We start from the raw sequence: 7,050 nt of genomic DNA, 5'->3' as shown, positions 1-7,050 counted from the left end.
TTGAGACCTTTATATCCTGATTTATAGGCAGCAGGAAGAAACACTGGGCCTTGTGTGGGCTTTTGACGTCTCAAATCCACTCTCAGCAATACACATTGTACGGCAAAGTACATGCCGCTTAATCCTTCCAAACAATTCATCAATCGGGGACTAAGCATGCAAATATATAACCCTTCCAAGGGGAGCCTTCTCACTTAAAACATCAACTGTCTAAAGAAACTCACTAATAGGACTAGAGAGATTTTCCAGTGTTTAAAAGCACTTGTCGCTTTTTCTCTTGGGCCCGTGGTGCCGGCAAGATGGGCAAGTGTTGTGGTCTCTGTAACTGCCCAGAAGCTCCAAAGTCACCCACGGGACCTGAAGTAGCATGATAAACAGTACAAGAAAGCCCACTTGGGCACAGCCCTGGAGGCCAATCTGTTTGGGGGTGCCTCTCATGCAAAGGTTATTGTGGTGGAAAAACTAGGGGTTGAAGCCAAACCGCCAAATTCTGCCATCAGGAAGTGTGTCAGGGTGCAGCTCATTAAGATCACAGCGTTCGTGCCCAATGATGGCTGCTTGAACTTCACTGAGGAAAATGATGAAGTTCTGGTTGCTGAATTTGGTTGAAAAGGTCATGCTGTAGGTGATATTCCTGGAGGCCCCTTAAGGTGGTTAAAGTAGTCAATATGTCTCTTTTGGCTCGATACAAAGGCAAGAAAGAAAGGCCAAGATCATAAAATTTCACAATGGAAGCACAGTAATAAATTTTCATATTCTGAAAAAAAAAAGCACTTGTCAGTCATTCAGAGGACTGAGGTTCAATTTGCAGCACCCATATGTTGGCTTTTTCTGACCTCTGCAGGAATATGGTGCACATTCAGTCAAGACACTCATACATATAAAGTAAAATACAATTTAAAAACCTAAAAAAGTAAGTACAAAAAAAGAAACAAACCTATAAATGTTATTCATATATCAAGGTCACTTGATCTAAAATATGATTTGTGAAAACGAAGAGTGTCTGCATTTTTCTCTTCAGTTGAAAGTATCAGAAATGTATTATTTTCTCTATTATTTATTTTTTATTCACTTTACATCCAAATCGCAGCTCCCTCCATCCTCTCTTCCCAACTCTACCCTTAAGAGTTCTTCATCCCATTGTCCCTACCCCTTTTCCTCAGAGAAGGGAAGACCCCCCTTGAGTACCACTCCACCCTGGGGAAACTAGTCACAGCAGGGCTAAGCAAATCCTCTCCCACTGAGGCCAATCTAGGCAATCCAGTTAGGGAAACACTTGCTCAACTATGTTCACACTAGCTTTATTCGTAATAGCCAGACACCGGAATCAACCTAAATGTCCCTCAAACAAAGAATGGATAAAGAAAATGTGGTACATTTACACAATGGAATACTACTCAGGTATTAAATCAAAGACATCATGAAATTTGCAGGCAAGTGTCTGGAACTTTGAGAAATTGATTTGTTTTTTATTGCTCTGTAGAATCCCATTGTGTGGATATCATTGTTTATTTTCCTACTGATGTGTGTTTAGATTGTTTCCAATTGTAGCTATTATGAATATAATTCTATGAACATTTGCATACAGAACTCTGTGTGTGTATATATGCATTCATTTCTGTTGAGAAAATACTTTCCAGTATAATTAATGAGTCATGAGATAAGGTTATACTAAGCTTCATTGAAAAAAAACAACCTACCAAACTACTTTAAAAGTGACCATACCATTTAAGTATCCTGAGAATTTAGTATTTTCGTATTTTCTGAGAATCCAGTTAGTCTATATCCAACTCTGAACTTGTTATTCTCAATCTCTTTCATTTTACAAAACTTACCAGCTGTCAAGTGATATGTTATGATTTAATTAGTTTTCTTTATGTGACAGGGTTTCGCTATGTGGCTTAGGTTTAGTAGTCTGGCCTTGAACTCTCAACCCTTCAGCCTCCTAAATACTGGCTTTATAGGCATGTGCTACCATATCCAAGTTTTCATGATTTTAGTTTGCATTCATCTGATGAGTTATGAATTTCAGTTATCTTTTCACATACTTTGTAGCCACCTTATCATTTGTATGTTTGATGCATACTTTCAGTTATCTACACATTTTTTCTAAGTTGTGGTATTGAGCCCCTATTGAATTTCAAGAGCTCCTTATACATAATTTCAAAATAATTGAGAATAATGTTCCAAAGTATGGCATCTCACTGTTTTGCATGTGTCACTTGAGAATCATGTGTATGTGTGCACTTACTGGAATTCACATAACCCAACAAACATGCATAGGTCAGATAACAACCTATGGAACTTGTTTCCATACTTCTACTCTGTGTTCTGGGGGCTGTTCTGAGGGTCAGTAGTTTTGGTGCTATGTCCTTATCTGATTAAACATTTTATCAGCTCAAAAGATGTATTTTATTTATCTGTACATGGGTATGTGTGTATGATTATATGTAGGTGTGCCCCTGTGTGTGTGGATGCTCAAAACAAGATTCCTCTGACTGGAGTTAAAGGTGTCATATGTGTGCAGAATTTCAAACTCCCACCATCATGATTGCATAAGAAGTGCTACTATCAGTTTAGCCATTCCTACATCCCTGAGTCAGGCTTTCAAAATGTTTGATAAAGAGTACTATTGTGGAGCTGAAGAGATGACTCAGTGGTTAAGAGTGCTGACTGCTCTCCCAAAGGTCCTGAGTTCAATTCCCAGGAACCACATGGTGGCTCAGAACCATCTGTAATGGGATCCAATGCCTTTTTCTGGTGTGCAGGTATATGTGCTATAAGTTATATCCCACAATCTCAGGAAATAGTTCTCTAAATTATTTTTAGAATTTCTATGTTAGTTTTTATATCTGGGTCCTTTATACACTTAGTAGGTTCTCTTTGTTGTACAGTGTGCTTCACAGAAATAACTTAAGGAAGGAAACATTTCTTTTTAGCTTACAGTTTCCAAAGTTTTAGTTTATAGTTATTGTCTCTGTTGATTTAGGGCCTGTGAAAAGGCAGACCATTGTGTCAGTAGGAACATAAGAGAATAGCTATTCGCCTCATACTAGACAAGACATAGAATATGCCTTGCCCACATGCTTCCTCCATCTTTTTGTTTTTTATTCTAACTGGTCGCTTCAGTGTCTGAGATGATGGTAACCTCACTTACCAAGTGTCTTCTCCTCTTAGTTAATCTTCTCTGGAAACCCCATGGTGTGCCATATTACATCACACATGATGTATAATCTTTCTGCCTCTGTATGTCTCATCTCTCTCCCCACTTCCTCCTCGTGTGCGCACATGTGTGTGTGTGTGTGTGTGTGCATGTGCATACATGCTTGTGTGAATGTAGTCTTAAATCATTTTTTCCTTTTCTTTAAGTGTAGGAGTGCTTACTTACATTCCTGAAAAGGGCATCAGATCCCTTTATAGATAATCATGAGTCACCATGTGGTTATTGGGAATTGAACTTAGGACCTCTGGAAGAGCAGCCCTTAACTACTGAGACATCTTACCAGCTCCCTCTTAAATCATTTTTGTCAGTTAATAGATTTCATCTTTTCCTGTGGTTTAAAATTCATGTGGAAACTGGATGCAAAATACAAGTTCTTATTCCCTCATCCTCACAAACACCCTTGCTATCATCAATATTAAATTTGGTACAACTATGTTAAAGACATTGTTATCAACCATAATATAATTTAGATTAGGCTTTACTCTTATATTTGTTGTACTTCATAGTGATCTCAGTCAGTGTGTAAAGACACATGCCCATTATTAAGAGAATACAGAATAGTGTCACTGGGCTAAAGAGAATTTGGGAATGGAGGACATTGGAAAATTTAGCTGGGTAGAGGTGTGGAAATCATGTAAATAAATTTAATTTTAAAAGGAACTGTCAGACCAGGAGTATATGTACTTACCTAGCATGTACAAAGTCCTAAGTTCAATCCTCAGGAAAAAGAAAACATAAAGAAACCAGCTATTCTCTAGCATCTGAGATGAGTATGTGCAATGAATTCAGAGGTAAAGATATTCAAGCACACCCACGTATACAGTAAGCATTAATGGATATTAGATCAGCTTTTTTTCATGTTACACATTTCTAATTTCAGTGGAGTAACTCCTCAGCTCCTTTTGTCCAGTAGGCCCAAGCCTACTGAAATTCCAAGGAGAATATTGGGCTTGGGAAATAAGAGCCAAAGTGTATCTTGAAAGGTTCAAAAAAGTTCTCAACTGAGTGAGAAAGGGGCACCTATCTGAAAGAAGGATTTGTGTGAATTGGTTGAGCCATATTTCTCTCCAGCTGTGCACTCAATTGTCCCTAGTCTTACTGCGTGTGTTTGATTTCTGATGTGTCCATCTTACTACTAAAAAGGCACTAGAGAAAATTACATCTGTCATTTTGTAAGCCTACTCCAGAGGAAAAGTCTTAGGTAAACTTGTTACTTCAGCATCATCTTTTAAATAACTAGCCATTTCTGAAAAGTCCCAACTACTTTGCAATTTTGCCTGTAGTTCCTCCAGACTCTAAAAGCTTGAATTATAAATATGGTTATAAAGTTTTTCTTGAGACCCAACTCCTAAGGATTTTATTTGGCTTTCCTGATTTCTCCTAATTCACTTTGGTTGCTGAGTTTCAATGGATTTAAAGTGTTTCTTTTCCTGTCATACGACCATGAAAATGGAGTAGTATTTGTTAAAAGCTATATGACTGACAAAACTCAATAAGAAACACTTTTAAACACTACTATTGAAAGAAGACCTCATCTTTGAAACAGTCAAAAGTAACCAAAGGTAGAGATCTGAGTAAATTACATTAGACTGCATTTTTAAACCATTAAACCTCAGTGTCTTATTTTTATTGAGTCCCCCCCCTCAGCTGAAATGCTTAATTAATATTAAGTCATTAATTTAATTAATGACTAACACAAAATTCTTAGTTTTTCACAGGTTATCACAGAGTAAGTAACTCTCTCATTTCCTCTTGAATATATATATATATATATATATATATATATATATATATATATATATATATCTTCCAAAACTGCTTGCTCCATTGAGAAAACACAGCTATCTTTCTTTGGCAATGCTTGCATGGTGCTTTCTTTTGATGCTAAGTAAATATTTGTTCTCTATGCTATTGAATAAAAAAATGAAAGGAAGAATGGAAACAAATGGAACCCAAGATTTTTCTGTGTTGAGACTATGAATATATATATATATATATGTGTGTGTGTGTGTGTGTGTGTGTGTGTGTATATATATATATATATATATATATATATATATATATGACTCTAACTCTTACCACATGAGGATACAACAATAAGATGCCTTCCTAGAGAAAGTGAACCTTGACCTTAGATTTCTCAGCCTCCAGAACTGTTAGAAACACATTTGTGTTATTTATGAAAAAAAACCACTCCAAGGCACTTTCATTACAGTATCCTAAATGTATTTTAAGACATGATTACTTTGAGTTTTCCTATATTTTGAACAAAATCCAAAATGACAGAGATCACCCTCATTTCATTTGCTAACTCTAATATGTGTTCTCTTCCTCTGGCTTCCTTGATTGGTTAGTTACTAAAGCCATTAAATGCAAAGAATGATACTAGTCAATTCTGTATGAAGAGGGTAGCAGTAGCATGGACATAAATCTCACCCACAGCACCAAAACTTTCAAACTTCAGTATCCTCTCTTTACCTGTCTTACTTGGCCAGCTGTCCCAGGCTTCCCCAGACTTGGGATGCCATTTGAAATCCACAGCATTATCTAGTTACTTGTGTCAGCAATGGATGTGTGGCCCCATAAAAGTGATCCATGACTATTGCTCTGTGGATATATTAAATCTGACACCAATTACACCCTACCAACATTTCCAACCAATGGAAAAACACCCAAATCCTGTAGAAACATAAACAATTGTGTGTGAATGTGAGTGTGTGTTTGTGTGCGTGTGTGTCTGAGTAGCAACACGAAGTTATCACTTTAGTGATTATTTGTTATAGTGAGGAGATTCCTTTTCAGAGAAATAGGAAAGTCTTCAGCAAACCTATTTTGACATTTGCCTTAATGGCAGAAATATGTAGCAATAGGAATGCATTGGATACTGACCATTAATACTTTTTCCTAGTTTAATGACAAATGTTTGCAAGTGGGAAACATATCAAAATATGTGCTTGAATTATAGAACACAAGCCTTAGTTTTAAACATTTAAGTAAAAGCTGTTTCTGAAGCTCAGGAAAAACAACATTGGTTTGAAATCAACACCTAATATTCTCCATTACAGCCTAAAGTCTAATGCTTTAAGTAAACTTGCAGAGACAAAAGCATGTTCTCCACTCCTCCCTGAAGAGTACATGAACCCAAATAAGTCCTATTGGTGTCCTGCGTTTCTGTAAATCTTCTACATAGTTATAATACCGACAAACTGTTTGTTTGGAGTGTTTGTTGATTTTTTTTTCAGTTAGTGAAGAAGAGGGAAGTGGATATGGGCATTGAATCTTCGACTCAAACAACTTACTTATCCAACTAATGTCATATTGTAGGTCGTGCTTACGTGCGTACATGCCTGCGTGTGTGTGAGGTCAGATTGTCCTCTAATTACCGCATCCCACCAATAAAAAGGGGAAACAAAAACACAAAAATGTAACAAGCTTTGTCCTTCCTGCAGTATAAACATTTCACTGTTGTTCTATTTAGAGCTTTTCTTCCTCAGGGATGCTTGTAAATTGACTTTTACAGATTCTCCCAGCAGAATCTTGACTCTGGCATCCACAAAAGAGTAGTTGGAAAACAATGATACCCTAGTAAAAGGGGACATTCTGTTTCTGGTTTTTGTTCTGTGTTAGGTTTCAGCATGGCTCCTCTCACCCATAAGCTTTCCTCCACTCTTCCCACCCTTAAAATCTACAGTGTTCTTCAAAGAATCCATTCTCCTAACTCTCCATCCCTTCCTCATGACCTTTCTGGCCTCTGGCTTTTCTTCTTCTTTGTATTTTCCCACTCATGTGATTTTTAACTCTTGCATTAGCAGAAGTCTTTTTCTAGA

The 7,050-nt window shown here is 37.0% G+C and overlaps 1 pseudogene; it reads left to right on the top strand.

Annotated features, from left to right (window-relative positions):
- Positions 1–299: 299 nt before the first annotated feature.
- On the top strand, positions 300–719 carry LOC110287445 (annotated as a pseudogene).
- The last annotated feature ends 6,331 nt before the right edge of the window (positions 720–7,050 follow it).

Source organism: Mus caroli, chromosome X (assembly GCF_900094665.2).
Source record: "Mus caroli chromosome X, CAROLI_EIJ_v1.1, whole genome shotgun sequence".
NCBI classification, from domain to species: domain Eukaryota; kingdom Metazoa; phylum Chordata; class Mammalia; order Rodentia; family Muridae; genus Mus; species Mus caroli.
This window is presented reverse-complemented; position numbering and strand designations above follow the sequence as displayed.